This window comes from Rosa rugosa, chromosome 2 (assembly GCF_958449725.1).
Source record: "Rosa rugosa chromosome 2, drRosRugo1.1, whole genome shotgun sequence".
Classification (NCBI taxonomy): domain Eukaryota; kingdom Viridiplantae; phylum Streptophyta; class Magnoliopsida; order Rosales; family Rosaceae; genus Rosa; species Rosa rugosa.
Genome location: NC_084821.1, coordinates 68,905,807 through 68,921,847, shown reverse-complemented (window position 1 = coordinate 68,921,847; position 16,041 = coordinate 68,905,807). Strand labels below are relative to the sequence as shown.

Here is a 16,041-nt window from a genome sequence, read left to right as displayed (position 1 = left end):
TTGCAGATGACATGTGCCTCCCAGAAATTTGAGGTTCTTCTTCTCGCTAACCAAACAAGAAATACAGATCATGTTCCAGATTGATACAATAGCGATATGCACATGACAATTAATATTAAGGTTCTTATTCTTCTGCATTTCTCTAAAGGTCTAAGCTAGCATACTAACTTCATATATTCAATACCATATATGATAGTATTTAATATACAAACTTTATTATGTTTCAAAAAGATAAAAATAAACAAACTTCATTAATTCTTGATCTGATTAAGTGTTCGTGTTCAGCCTGAAGCTTGAATTGCAGTGCTTCTTCTATATTAATTGGAAACTGAAACTTCAAGTGTTTTCGATGCCACTACCATGGACAGTTGCAGTTTAGAAAAGCGATGTTTAGGGATAGAAGATACCTGCATGGTGAATGTTTTATCCATTTCATGCATCACGGGACAACATATGCTAGTTGCTTTATCTTCAGGTATCACATTACGAGATATGCTGGTTGATTGATATTCAGGTATCACGGGACCAAATACGCCAGTTGCTTGATCGTCATTGCTACTAAATCTCTCTCTCCTTTCAAATCTCTCAACCAGGGTGCGAGCCCTTCCTGGTACAACGACAACTGCCAAAAGTGGAATATTAAGAAATAATGTTATATAGAACCAGAAATAAGGTAAGCATTAACAAAACTCCATTGACAACTTTAACGGGGCTCACTTCCTTCTGTTATTGAGGGATCCATTTCCTGAAACATTAACAAAATAAGTCACTACTCACAATAGAAATGTTAAAAACTTAAAAAATAAAGAATAAAAATAACTAAAAGAGAATGAATGAAATAGTAACTGGCCTTTACACATAAAATTGGGGAAATTTTACAAAGAAAGATGATCTCATTAAGGACCTTAGGAGAATAAAGGCTCTGATAGCAAAACAAACTTCCTGAGGTCAGTTGCATACTATATTGTTCGATATAGATTGTTAAAATGAGTATAGCTCGAGTAGGCAATGGGCGAATTGTCAGCTAAAGGCTTTGATAAGAAAGAGAGGTTCCCATTCAAGAGAAATCCAATAATATATATATATATATATATATATTTTTTTTTTTGGGGTAGGGGGTTGGGGTGTGTGGGGGAGCAAGAACAGATTAAGATATATAAGTTTGGTTTCTAAATAGATGACTTTATAAAAGAACCATAACTTGCTGGTTTCCTATTCAGAGGGCCTCTTCAGTGATAATACTGCTTCATATTTCTCTTCTACACTCTCCATCACTATCTTCTGATACAGTTTTGATTTGAGAACTGAAACCCACTGCACCATCAAATTTACTCGTCATACTGCTGAAAGTTTCAGATTCAACGGCCAATGGTAGCTTCTCCACGTCAACTTTGCTATTTGATGGGCTTCGCACATGAGCTGGTCTGACCAACATACCACGCCTAGTTTTCGAAAATGCAACAGATTCTCTTCCAGAGTTAGCTGAGTCTTTTGCATTGGGACTGCTTCGAGGTACGATGCTAGGCACAACTAGGGATTTATTGACCGTCTTTTCATTAGACTTTGGGAGCGACCCTGCTGCAGGAATCTGCTTCTTAGCACTAGTTTCCTTTAAATCCAATGGGGGTAAAACTTTTGAAGAATTAATTCTCTGTGAGGTAACTGGCTTTCCACCTGCAGCTTTACAGAGAATACAAGAGACAATAAAAAAAAAGTGAAGTAAAAAGAAAAGAAAAAAAATCAAATGTTAGCATAAATAATGACACTGGAAACTGGAAAGCTAGACTCCTTCATTAATGCCTCATTGGAACATCAAGAGTGGACCATCACAAATAATAATTGAAACAAAATCCTTTTTATCACGGTGACATGACAAAACTGCAAAAATAACTTCAGTTTTGTACACATCTATGGGAATTGCCAAAATGTCTTCTCAAACAAAACAAAGAAGGTGAAAGATTGGAGTAACTAAAAGGCAACAACCAAAGTCAACTATGTGGAAAGTATGACCATATCACAAGCTTAAGGAAAAAGCAATGCCAAAAATATGGATGGAAGCACCAAATTGGAATAAAACCAACAAAAAAAAAAAAAGTTGACAGGAAACGATATAAACTTACAATCAACATATATGTTCTTTATTTCCTTTGTGTCATAATCAGGAGACATACAGCGCAAACCCAGACTCCTTATACCAGTCTCTACTTCTCCATGATTCCTTGCAACTTTACATGAGATTTCTCATCTAGACAGTCATTTTGCCCAGGTGTTGAACCAGCTCCATATGACTTAATAAGCTGACACAGAAAGAGATAAAATAGGACCAATAACTCTCAGTCAAAGGTGTCAGGAATAATACTGCCTAAAATTATGAAGAGGTACAAGAGTAGTAAAATGATGTTTAAGGTAAGGTGAATACCGACACATCTGCAAGACTGCAACCCAGAATCCAATAGAATTTCGATAGTAAGAGCATCCCAATAGCTTCCCGTCATGAATGCATAAGTCAGCAAGTCTTGACCATCCCATATCAACAGAATCATGGGATATTACAGGCTCCCATGAATAAACCAGCAAATAGGGATCTTAAGTTTACATGTTAACTCAATACAATCCCCTAGAGTACTAAGACAAACAAATGAAGACCTTCAAACTGTCATCCAATCCAGAAAATATTGTCCTCCCATCAGGGTGGAAAGTAATTGCGCGTACTCCCCTGTAGGCTGGAAACAAGAAAAAAAAATTGTCAGACTAACTGGATGAAAGTCACATTACAAGAAAAACATAGCTAGAGGAATATATGATGCTCTATCAATCTCAGAGAGAGAGAGAGAGAGAGAGAGATATATTCAATTAATAACATAAATTACCTCAGGCCTGCTAGATCCAATCAGTTCAAAAGTTTCCAAATCCCAGAATTTCACAGTTCTGTCTGCTGAACCTGGAACATGTTTTGTACATTTCAAGCAATTTACTGGTTACTACATTAACATGACGAGAAGCAAAAGTAGAAAGTATTAAGGGAGCTACACAAACTGCTTAGTTGAAGCCAAATCACTAAGAACTAATAAGGCTACAAGCTTGCATAACTTATCACGAAAAAACAAAAAAAAACAGTGGCCTTTCTTTTTGTGTCAGACCTTTACCTTTCTGTGTGATAATAACAGTATTCATACCATCATAATATTGCAATCTTTTTTGGCATACCTTCCATCTCTCTCTCCCCCCTCCCCCACCCCAAAAATAAAATAAAATAACAAGCAAGACAAAAAAATTTCATATGGAAGTGCAAGATTCATTTTGCTTGAGATGTATGAAAGGCTATTATGTATTTCCTGGAAAATGCTACCCATTTTATATCTCTGACAATTTCTCACCTCACATGCAGAGCCAACTTTATATTAATGACACTGTTAGTTTAAGTCTGATATACACAAATTAAGTCACTCACCTGTGGCCAAGAGAAACTCAAGGGGATGAAAATCTATAGACCGAATATGTCATTCATGGAATTTAAAATCATGCAAGAGCTTCCCTGCAGTTAGATCCCACACCTACGTAGCAATGACACGAAGGTATGACTATGGTCATAGAAAAATATGTGACTGAAAGCCACTGACTGATAGTGTCAAACACACCAGGAAAGTATAATGGCCAGGATGTTACCTTTAGAACATTGTCAAACCCACCAGAAACTACCCATCGACCATCGGGAGTGAACTTAATAGTACTAATGCCTTGAGTATGACCTTTGTATGTGTGGATGCATCCCTTCTTTCTAATGTCCCAGATCTTCAGATTAGTGTCCATGGAACCAGAAGCAAAGAACTCACCAAATGGATGAAATTTAACAGCAGAACAGCTGGATCTGTGTCTGGTAAGTATACGAACCACTACACTTCAAGAACAATAGCTAATACATTAGAGGTTTACTGAAGAAATTATGTTCACTGTATTGTTTCGTCAACATGAAGCCATGTTACTAGTCTGTATACACCAATCAACAAAGATAAAAGACTTGGACCCAAGAACTGTACCAGACCTCTATCATACTAAGCCTATCAAGTGTGTGGTAATCAGCTAAAAATATATAAAATCTCTTGATTAGGTCTGGGAAGTGAAGATGCATCATTCCTTTCCCTCGCAGGACTAGAAGATGTAACCTTTTTCTAAAACGGACAGTCATGTTTGAGCAGAAAAAATAAATAAATCAAACAGCCAACTTACTGTTTGTTTCCTCCAGATCCCTTATTTTTGTTGCGCCAGTAGAAGCTCCAGCAAGCACCAAAACTTCTGCTGAATTAAAAGCTACAGATTCAACTGGACTTGTATGACCAGTGAGACTCCGCATATTTACTCCAAAAAAGAAAAAAATCATGTGGTCAATATTAGACTATTAGATTACAGCTCAGCTCAGCAGAAGAATAGACCCTAAGCTGGTTTCCCATGACCAAAACCAGCATGAGGAGGATTTTCAAAATGGTTTCAATGCAGTTAATGAAAGGGGAAGTTTTCGATTTATAATCTGCACTTATGGTACAAAAAGAAAAAAACAACAAGTTGGTGAGTAAGAAGCAGGTGATTGGCGTTGTACATATAGCTTATATCCTCATCATCATTCTGCACATGTTACACCAATCCTTACAGGAATGCCAACGAAAAACAATAGAAGGTTGTTTCTATTCAAAAGGAAAACAATGTAGAAAATGCAATACTGTAGATTAACCCATTTGACACCATCAACTAGAAAAAGTAGCAATCGCCTAAAAGGCCTCATTAACCAAGCATAGAAAACCGACTTATCCAATGGGACTAGATGTAAGGCTACTTGGGTAACATTATGACATTGCAACTGGAGCACCGGGGTTAGGATTTAGGAGATATGAAGAAGAAGCAACAGGTTAAGCACTTGACGCAACTATTAAAAAAAAAAAAAAACAGTATTCAGAGCATAAGAACCAGCTTCATATGCTGCAGTTTTAAGAATTTTATCTAATATATATAAACTGGAAAACGTTCTTTGAAAAAACCACTTGCAAGCACAACTGTAGATAACCCAAATTACTTGTTGAACCACTCGAAATAGAATCCCTTCCAGTAAGAGCATCTTGTATTAACATCAAGTGTGCAGCCCAAGCAGGCCTTATGGTAATGACAAAGCCCTCAACATTTGGATCATTTCCGGCTGCCATTACCTGAAGCTCAAATGATGAGCAGCAATTTTCCTACAATGAAAACCAATAAAGTTCCTTCAAAGTACATCAAACAATGACAGTAATTGTGAACTTTATCAAAAGAAACTAATCACGGTGACATTTGAGACAAATTTTGAGTTGCTTCCATAGTACCATATCAATGATAGAAGAAGATTCCTTTTGAAAAATGATAAATACTTTTGTGAAGTCATGGAAGAAGACTGGCAGAAGAGTAACAATAAGCTGCCTTTGATAATCTCAGCAATACATAAACGTCAGAAGCAATTGGTAGCATAATCATCATCTCAATTGGGAAAACCCAATGTTAAAGAAAAGACACGACAAGAGACATCAGTTGTCAACATTTTTCTTAAACTCCAATAAAACTGGAGTAAAGTATTCTAGATCTTATGCTAATTTCAATATTTTGACATCCCAGTGCAAGCAGATTGGACTAAATCACAGATACAAGTAAGACACTCGAGAACAAATTCTCGACAGAATATCCAAAACCCAAGACAATGGGAAAACCATTCCAAACCTTATATCTCTGATATGAACCTCTGTCTAAGCCATGATTGATAGTCTTTTCCAAATATATTTGAATGTCAGATACAACCGTCAGGTTCAAGTCCCCGATCAAGCACAACAGCCTGTGAAACCAATGGTATGTTAGCAAGAGAATGAAGAGATCAAAAGTAATAGGTAAAAGGATGAGGTAGGATCAGGACAGAGATACCCTTAAAAGTGTATAGACACCTCTTCTGTGTGTACCAGAGCAACAAAACACTTGTACCGGCTCTCTTCCCACTAGGAAGAAATACCTCTGGAGTCTGGACTATAACATGATAAATGATAATATTGGCAGTGTGTGGTGCTCCTGTTCTCTTTTCTACGTTGATTTGATAGTTGAACAACAGCACTGCTACTTAGCAGATTGAACAAAGGTGTTATTATTATGAAGACAGGTCCATTGATTCAGTTACAGATTGGTTTTCAACAACCATACTTGATCTAATGAGAATGTTCTTTTCTTGTACTCCTCATTTTAGTTGCTTTTCCAGTTTACCTCTCTTTTTTCTTTCTTTTGTGACATGAATAGAGATGTTTTTTTGATCTGGTGAGACTTACAGGAAATTCACACAAAAACATTTTGCAAAGAAATAGGTGCAGGACCTCCATATGGGACTAATGCTTAAACATTCAGTAGTATATAAATAGTGATACTTTAGAGTCTCAAAATAAGACCATTAATGACATACGGTTACATACATATGCGAATAATGATAACTACTCGCATATTACATTAGAATCAACTACTGACATATTATTACATTAGATTCAGGGCACCCTTAAAATAAAGCAGCAAAATAAATTCACTTGGATGCTTAAGGCCTCTGTTCCTCTTCACTCTGTTTCCACTTGAGAGCCGCTTCAGAGAGGAAGGCTTCCTCAAGCCTGCAATAAAACCAGACACAATGGTGCAAGTGAGAGAGGGGGGGGAGGGGGAGAGCAAGAGTTTAAAAAATCAACAGACTATATACAGTTGTTAAGGATTGAGAGCAAGAGTTACAACGCATAAGGTGTCTCATTCATCATATGAAAATCATAGATATTTTGGTCCAAGACTCAAGGTGCCTCATTTATCAATTGACATGATTAAATTTTCAACATAGTAAACGGATTCTTATATGAGAATTAGGAACCCACTCGGATTGAAGATCGATTGGTCCTAGGGTTGTCCTTCCTTTAATCATTCCTCCTATTTTCTCGTTAATTTTTTGTTCAGTATTAATTTTGATGGAAGCTAAGTAAACAGTAGCCTAATTTCAATGTCATCAACAGCCAAAATATACGAATACAGAACAACAACACTAATAATAATTGAAGAGAGAAAACTAAAGATTGCGTGTGATTACAAAAAAATAATAGATCAATTCAGCAGTAAGAAACGATAAAATTGAGAAAACACTAATAATAATTATCAGAAATTCTAAAGGAAAGAGATTTAGATCTAGAATGAATGAATGAATGAATGATAAAGAAGAAATTCTTACTTGGCGATCTCCCTTTCCGTTTTGACGACGCGTACGAGCAAGGGGGTCGTCCCCAAAAAAAAGATGGCAAAAGATGTACAACTTGCGGCTTTCACAGCGAGTTGCACCTTTGCACGAAAGGAGGGATCCGCCATCGCATAGCCCTCGCTGAGAGAGAAAACTTTTGACCACATCGTCATTCTTGCCAACATCTATCTACTGGGATTTTAGGGTTCCACAACCTTTATATATATATATATAGCTGCCCACATACGATATACTTGGGCCCCAAATCTACAACTACTCCGTTAAAGGGCCCAACACAAGTCCACAAAAATCCCAATTCTGAGAAATCCCGTTAAAGGGCATCATTTAATTTCGCAGGTTCTCCAATACTGGGCGAGATAAGGCCCAAAGCGTCTTAGCACGTGCCATTTCCTTCCTTTACCAAGCCAAACAAAACCCCCCAAATATATATATGGGATATTTCCCGTATACCCAGAAATCCCACATATTGTGCCCAAATGCACAAGCACTTTGTATTTTACAATTCTCTTAGGAAAAGACTAAAAGGGATAGTATCATGTGCTGACCTTTAGGTTTTGGATCTAACTTTCTACCTTAGAAACTTCGTTTCAAACTTCTAAGAAAAACAAAACTAGCCTTCAACATGCCCAAGTTTTTTCACCTAACGGCTCCCTGCCTAGCGGTTACTTTAACAGGCGGAATCACTGCTGCTTGTCTTAATCCTAGGTTTAAAACTGTTTTTTTTTTTTTTTCTGGTAAACAGAAAATCTAAAACTTCAGATTTCTACAGGATGCATGTATGAAACAGATAGCTAATAATATTTTAATTTGACAATTTGACAAAATGGATGGGCAATCTGACTTTATTTATTCAAATATAAATACATGCTAGAAATCCAAAGCCTCATTCTCAGGTAAACAGCAAAGGGCTGTTTAGCTATCCATAAGAATGAGTGGAGACTTACTTGAAATGAAAGCACACTACTTCACACTAGGAAGAAAAGAGCACACTGCTATTATGGCTTTCTTACTTCTTGAGAGAAGACTCTTCTGCTCAATTTTCTCATGCCTTACAAACTGTTAACGTTAGTGATCCGTGGGATCTCTAGTTAGCTTTAGAGAGAGAAAGAGAGTGTGTGTGACACGAGAGAAGTATAGTGGTTCATCTCCCGCCTTAGCGGGAGACTACATCCACTTGAAAGCTTAACTATGTGTGTTGGGCCTTGCGGCCCAAGTGGACTACATGAATGTGTAATAGAGTGGTGTTTAAGTGGGAGGAGGCATTCCTTTTATAGGTGAAGGAAGCCATCTCCTTTACATGGTTTTCGATGTGGGACAAGCAAAGATAACTATTCTAGTGTAGAAAGCCTAGTTGTGAGGGCATGTTGGCAAGGTTGGGAAGGTGGCTTCCCGGCGACGTATTTGCCACTTCTGGATACCGTAGCGTAGCTTGAACATAGGGCTACAAGATGCAAGTAACGGTCGGGTCTCATCATGGCTTGTGGGTGTCCCAAAGAGGGTGTAACTTATGCTTGGTGAGATAGCAAACTAGTCTCACTAGTAGAGGTATCTACAAGTCCCCGAAATCCCCAAGTAAGAGGAACTTCTTGGTTGGGGAGTTATAAACATGAAGTCATCAAGCATAAGTAACCGGGCGGCACGGAGCCCCTACAAGTCCCCGAACTCGGTAAGCAAGAAGGGACTCGTTAACCTGCACAACAAAGACAAAAAAACAGGCATATGTAGAATGCTCGTTGCATTGGGCAACAAATGTGAGTTGCATTGATATGCGTTGGCATATACGAATGTATGAGGTGCGTGATACATGGTCGTGTGAGTATATGGATTGCATATGATAAATGTGTGACGCGCGCAAGGAGACGAACGAGGTCGAGTTTGGCGCTGCAAAGGTAAGCGTTTGTAATTCGTGAATGATGAATACGTGAACGCTTGTGTTTGTTTGGTTGTCGCTCGTATTAATGGAACGCGAAAAGAATTCAATTTGTCGCTTGCGACAAATGGTAGAAGAATTCAATGTTCCATTAACGTGTGGTGTGTCGAGTAGACATGAGCGTAAAGCTCGAGGATTGCCGGGAAGGCATGAGCGGAAAGCTCGTGAGTGGGAAAGCATGAGGGGGAAGCTCGTGGGTTGCCGGGAAGGCATGAGTGGGAAGCTCGTGGGTTGCCGGGAAGGTATGAGCGGGAAGCTCGTGGGTTGCCGGGAAGGCATGAGCGGAAGCTCGTGGGTGCCGGGAAGGCATGAGCGGAAGCTCGAGGGTTGTCGGGAAGGCATGAGCGGAAGCTCGTGGGTGCCGAGAAGGCATGAGCGGTAAGCTCGTGAGCGGAAGCTCAAGGGTTGCCGGGAAGGCATGAGCGGAAGCTCGTGGGTGCCGCGAAGGCGTGAGCGGTAAGCTCGTGAGCGGAAGCTTGGGGGTGCCGCGAATGTGTGAGCGGTAAGCTCGTGAGCGGAAGCTCAAGGGGGTGCCGCGAAGGCGTGAGCGGTAAACTCGTGAGCGGAAGCTCGGGGGTGCCGCGAAGGCTTGAGCGGTAGCTCGGCGGTGCCGGGAAGGCATGAGCGGGAAGCACGAGCGCGAAAGCCTGGCGGTGCCGCTGAGGCACGAGCGCGGAGCTCGGTGTTGCCATGAGGCATTAACGGGTAGCTCGATGGTGATGCCCTGAGGCATGAGCTTGACCGGTTGCTAATTATGCTGGGCTGTATGTATAAGTCCCCGAAGTCCCCAGTCAAGGAGGGTGTTCTTGCGGGTTGATACAAAAGCGTAGCTTTGTGCCGTAAATCAAGCATAATTAGTGCGAGTGCGTCGTCCATCTAGAATTGGTCGGAGCGAACGCTTTTGCCCTTTCGGGTGGGCCCCTGCTAGGCCCTGCGAGGAGTCCCCCACTCCTGGCTATAGACCTCCGGATGGTCGGAAAATTGTTTGATGAGGGGAGCTGCGTTGAAGCAGTGGGTGTTAGGTAGCGAACTTAATCTTTGGTACCCAAGCGTCGGGGTTAACTGCCGGATCAATGGCTGCCGTTGGCTGTGTTAACTAGTCCCTTTACTATTTCTCGGAGGAGAAACTTGACTGCAATGCCGCGTAGCGGTCATTGTCATTATGAGGCGTTGCCTTACCGCTTGGCGGTTGGTCTGAATGAAAAATGATAAACACATAGAGCAAGTAATAATATTTTGTTCGAGTGTCCCATGTTTATTTAATTTTGCAATTAAATGCATGTGCAGCATGTACTTGTAGTGTGGATGCTAATAACATTTTGTAGGCATGCTTAAGGGTCATGGAGACATGTAGGCTTGTACTATATTTTGTGATTATATATGCAAGCAGCCGATAGAAGTTTGTGATCATGCATGGCTCTTCCTATGTGTAGGGCATCGACACATGTGTGTAGCATGTGCACAGACAAAGTATTAAAGTGCTTCATGCTATTTGAGAGGAATTTGTCATGGCATAGATGCATGAGATAAAGATGATTACGAGTATGGGAAAATTTCGCAAACAGTACACCAAGTAAATGCCACTAATAATTCTTATACATAAAATTCCAAACCAAACATTTTGGTACACGAAATCTGAAACTCAACTCACTATCAGTACACGACGTTAATTTTTGACACCAAAATGTCCATTATGCCCTCAGTTCTTTTTATTTTTAATAAATTTTTTTTTTCTGTTATTTTTTTTTTCCTTCGTTTTTTCTGTTATTTTTTTTTCCTTCGTTTTTTCTGTTATGTTTTTTCCTTCGTTTTTATCTCTTTCTTCTTCCTTCTTCCGGACTCACTCCCTCGCTTCCAACGCCGCCCTTGCCCTCCAATTGGTGAGATTTATGGTCCTACAACTTATATTTGTAACTCAACCAATATTTAGTCATGTGAAAAGAAAGAAAGATAAAAACGAAGAAAAAAAAATAACAGAAAAAACGAAGGAAAAAAAATAACAGAAAAAACGAAGGAAAAAAAAATAACAGAAAAAAAAATTTATTAAAAAAAAAACTGAGGGCATAATGGACATTTTGGTGTCAAAAATTGACGTCGTGTACTGATAGTGGGTCGAGTTTCAGATTTCGTGTACCGAAATGTTTGGTTTGGAACTTTATGCATAAAAATTATTAGTGGCATTTACTTGGTGTACTATTTGAGAAATTTTCCCTACGAGTATTGCATGGCAACAAGTAATCCATTATATGTTCATGCACATGTCTGTCATTTAGCATTAATTGGATAGCCACTGGATATAAATATATGCATCAGCTATGTGCGGTTACTAGTTATGAGATCAATTAATTAAGTTGTAGAGGTAATGGCATGCTAACAACTTTGTGCGTATAGCCTAGGTAAACCACGTGAGGCTACAACAATTGACGGTGGATCTCGATAATAGTAAAAGAAAATGTGTTGTGCCTGATGACTGACGACACGCACTGAGTAGGCACGTGGTTTCCATATATCCACATGCAAATAAACTAAGAGGCAAAAAGCAAACTAGTGTATGATATTGCCTATACGTGGCCTTGCATTTGGAGCATAGCAGACCATGTGTTCCTAGATCATGACAAGTGCACTTTAGATAGGTCGCTTGTAAGGAAATAATGTGAGCATATATGGAACATGCTTTGACTTTTACAAAGCGGGGAGTAAAGTTAGAGGGAAACTTATCTCAGTGCCCGAGGTAGTGTGTGGCTTCACTGGCTTATAGAATGTTGGAGCACCGAGTCGGTTCTTCGTGTCTGGGCGAGCAGCTATATACTCAGATCAAACGATTGATGGGTGCCCAGAGAAGTAGCTTGATGATTTGGGTATCCAAGTGACTCGGTGTCCAAATCAGTTTTGGATTGTTGATGGTGTTGATACTTTTCAGCGGTAATCGCTGCCATTGAGATCCATCGAGCATCAAGTGATCGGTCTTAACTCAGATCGAGTGAAGACTCAGGTGTGGTGATGAGCTGATGATCATTGTCCAGCGGTGATGATGGAGTTGCCATGGTGCCCAGAGAAGTTTTGGGTGTGGAGAGAGTTGTCCAGCGGCGGTGGAGCTGGCGGGGCCTGGTCAGCGGAGTGGAGCTCAGCGGTGCCTGGCCAACGGAGGCTCCTAGCGGTGCAGCGGAGACTGCTAGCGGAGGATGGTTTTGCTAGCGGTGTGCAGTCCGGCGGTGCAGACCGGTGGTGAATCCCAGCGGTAACTTTTGTCAGCAGTGCAGCTCGACGGTGAAGTTCGACAGTGAACTTCCAGCGGTGCAGCTCGGCAGTGAAGTTCAGCGGTGAACTTGCAGCGGTGCAGCTCGGCGGTGAAGTTATCCGGCGGTGAACTTAGTGGAGCATGGCCAGCGGTACTTTGTCCATGGCCGGCGGAGGCAGGCTAGCGGAGATAGTCCGGCGGAGCGGAGACAGTCCGGGGGAGCGGAGCTCGGTGCTCGGCGGAGACCACCCAGCTGTGAAGCCCAGCGGAGGAGTTTGGCGGTGAAGCTCATCGGAGCTTTGGCCAGTCCAGCGGGAGTGAAGGTTGGGCGGCGGAGCTTGGGCAGCTGATCCTTGACCAGCGGTGTCTTGGCTGGCGGTAGCGGAGGCTTGCCAAGGAAGGTGCCCAGCGGTGAAGCCCAGTGTTGAAGTCCGGCGGAGCAGCTCGTGGGGGATGTTCAGCGGTGAAATCCAGCAGTGGAGACCAGCGGAACATGGCCGGTGTTACCGCTGACCGAGATCGGTATTACCGCTGACCGAGATCGGCGGTACCGCTGAAGAAGTTTGGCGGTGGAGACTAGCGGATGGCGCTGCAGTTGATGCCCTTGACAGGCCGGGTGTACATGGAGCTATGTAAGTGGCAGCCTTTGTGATCGTTAATGGAGCTGAGCGGCAGAAGTTGCCGCTGATGAAGTTGATCGGAAGAGAGCCGACGGTGATGGTAGTCAGCGGAGATGGTTGGTGATGACTGAAAAACGCCAAATTGGACCGCTGGGTGTCCAGAGCAAATTGGCAAAAAGTTTTTTTTTTTTTTTTGACCAACCTTGTTCGGCGTTGACTAGTTTTATGGTTGTTGACCGTTGGCTTTCCCTGTGGGCGTCGACCCTGAGTTGACTTGGATCTTTGCAAGCACCGAGCCCAAGTTTGAACTTTGATGCAAACTTGTGTTTTTTTTTTTTTTTTTTTTTTTTTTTACCGCTAAGATGGGTAGCGGAGGATGTAAGGCTTGATTGAGAATACAAGGCAAGGAAGGTTGAGTTCTACCCTTCTTCTAGCGCCAATGTTAACGTTAGTGATCCGTGAGATCTCTAGTTAGCTTTAGAGAGAGAGAGAGAGAGAGTGACACGAGAGAAGTATAGTGGTTTATGTCCCGCCTTAGCGGGAGACTACGTCCACTTAAAAGCTTAACTATGTGTGTTGGGCCTTGCGGCCCAAGTGGACTACATGAGTGTGTAATAGAGTGGTGTTTAAGTGGGAGGAGGCATTCCTTTTATAGGTGAAGGAAGACATCTCCTTTACATGGTTTTCAATGTGGGACAAGCAAAGATAACTATTCTAGTGTAGAAAGCCTAGTTGTGAGGGCATGTTGGCAAGGCCGGGAAGGTGGCTTCCCGGGAACGTATTTGCCACTTCCGGATACCGTAGCGTAGTTTGAACATAGGGCTACAAGATGCAAATAGCGGTTGGGCCTCATCATGGCTTGTGGGTGTCCCAAAGAGGGTGTTACTTATGCTTGGTGAGATAGCAAACTAGTCTCACTAGTAGAGGTATCTACACAAACTGAACTTAAAGCTCCTTATATAGGGAGCGGACTTCAAACTAGAATTCAAAACATAAAAATGTACAGAACAACTCCGTGACTCTCTGCTTTCCTGAGTGCTCCTGATGATGGAGGTCGGATGGGGAAAAGCAGAAACCTACTTTGTGAAATGTTTTTCACTTGCCTTTTGAAAAAGTCTAAAAGTCTACAGTTGCTATTTTTGGTGCTTTTCTTTACCTGGTACTTCACATATTCTCGTCAGTTTCTGAATTGTGGCCAAGGACAAATGAGTTGTTGTCTACCTGGGTCATTCAAGCAGTTGTTGCATTATCTTCGACATCTGTATCAACATACATCTTGTAGTGGTTGTCTGTTTCAAGTCTTTCAACCCACTGTAAGCATGCCAGTGTCGAGTCTATCTGCTGACTACGTCAGGGTGATCGTAAACAGTGATAATGGTTTTTTCTCCTGCTTCCAGGAAAGTATTCTTTGTATCTCCAGAGATGATCTTTTTGATGTATTCCAGAGACATGGCCTTCATCCATGGGATGCTTGAATTTGGCTGGCCATTGTATCCAACACAGGCAGGCTGAAGATATATTCTTTGAATAATTCTCACATAATGATATGGAGCAATATACTCAACTTCACCATTGGCCTTCTGTATCCATTCTGGTAGAGTGGATCTAAACTTCAGTCTAAGCATACAGTCATTTTTTTTGACATTTTTGACTGTGTTGACAATGATGGTGGGTAGGCCTTTGGGTTCATCATTTGTTTTAGTCCATAGATTATGGACAAAACCATTTTCAACAAGCCAAAGCTTGTGTTCTTGAGGATGTTCACGCTGAACATTGACTAAATATCTTCCAACATAAGGTCCAGCAATAATGAAGAGAGTTGGAGGAATACATGCCTCAGAATTATGACTTCCTATCAGATTATGGAATTCGAGCCAGTCTGCTTCTGTTAATGCTATGATAGGAACTCTAGCACTTTCTGGATCTTCAAGATAGTGAATTTTTTCACTTCCAACATTCTGCTGTGTATGAATTTCTGCATTCTGTGGTCTAGCATTTTCATAAAGTTCTTCAGCTAAAGCAAACAAAGCTGGGAACATGATACCATTGTTTCTTTCTTGAAAGGCAAATAAGAGGTTGTCAAGGATTGCCTTTTGGTGGTAAGCTAGTCTTCTGCCAGTTCTGAATACAGGAGTATCAAACGTTTGCAGTTCATAATTAAAAACATTTATTACTCCAGTTGGAGCATGTTTGCTTTTTGGCAAAGCAACAGCCTTCAACGATCTTGATGAGCCTTTACCGTCTGCCGTTTGAGACGGGCTAGCCAATCCTTTACCCTGGGATTGATCAGTTGGGGCTAGTCTTTTTGGACCTAGCAGGAACCTTTTGAGGATTTTGTCTTTTGTTGCTTTTGGATCCTCTGCTGGCTCATGTTCTTTCCCAGTTCTTTTATTTCTGGGATTGCGACCTTCGTCGTCATCTCTTTGGCTGAACATTGTCAATTCTCTGGTCAGGGCGTCTGGAAGATAGTTCTTGTTTCCTGCAATTAATTCAACATTATAATCATATTGGTTAAGAAACAATTGCCAGTTTGCTAATCTTCCTCTATCAGCAGCTTTATCAAGTTTAAAATTTTTAAAATTCTTTACTCTAGCACAATCGGTGCGGATAGTAAAGGGTTTTCCAAGAAAAGCTGGAGAATTTAAAATTGTTTTCTTGACAGCCAAAATTTTCTTTTCCCCTGTGGGATAATTTAGTTCTGCAGGGCTGAACTTGGCACTACAAAATTTGCATATTTTTTCAATGTTAATTCCAGTTGTTTTTGCCAGAACAACACCGGACCAATAATTATCACTCGCATCTGTTTGGAGGATAATCTCATCATTTTCTTCTGGTTGTTGAAGAGGAGGGAGGTTTCTGCAGAGATTTTTTATCTGCTTCACAGTTTTTTCATCATCTTCTGTGAAGTTCCATTTTCTTTTGGAACTTGTCTTAGGAGATAACATTGCTGTTAATCCCGAGATTTTGGGAATGA

At 41.1% G+C, this 16,041-nt stretch overlaps 1 long non-coding RNA gene across 1 annotated transcript; it reads right to left on the bottom strand.

Moving 5' to 3' along the window:
• Positions 1-6,378: 6,378 nt before the first annotated feature.
• Positions 6,379-7,486, bottom strand: LOC133733393 (uncharacterized). The gene is made up of 2 exons (XR_009857675.1): positions 7,253-7,486; positions 6,379-6,653 (listed from the first exon to the last, which is right to left on the bottom strand). It is a non-coding gene; the product is annotated as an uncharacterized LOC133733393 (long non-coding RNA).
• Between the last annotated feature and the right edge of the window lie 8,555 nt (positions 7,487-16,041).